Below are 278 nucleotides of genomic sequence, written 5' to 3'. Positions count from 1 at the left end.
TGCAAATGAATCAACATTGAATCAGTGTTAGAATTTAACATTGAAAATCTTGCAGCTGAAATGACGTTATTTCAAGAACAAAAAAATAAAGACAATCAGCAAAAGCAAAATATCTAGCATTGGCGTAATTATAATGTGACTTCTTAAGCTCAGGCACTTGACAGTTTCTGCTAAAACCTTTCTCTAGAATCATTTGAAAGACATTTTTTACAACATTTATCATTGTATGGTAATGATTTTAAAAACAAGCTCAGAAACTAATCGAACCATTGCTGCTC

This window comes from Puntigrus tetrazona, chromosome 1 (genome assembly GCF_018831695.1).
Source record: "Puntigrus tetrazona isolate hp1 chromosome 1, ASM1883169v1, whole genome shotgun sequence".
Taxonomy (NCBI): Eukaryota; Metazoa; Chordata; class Actinopteri; order Cypriniformes; family Cyprinidae; genus Puntigrus; species Puntigrus tetrazona.
The sequence above is the reverse complement of the archived record's forward strand: the minus strand, read 5'-3'. Positions refer to the sequence as shown.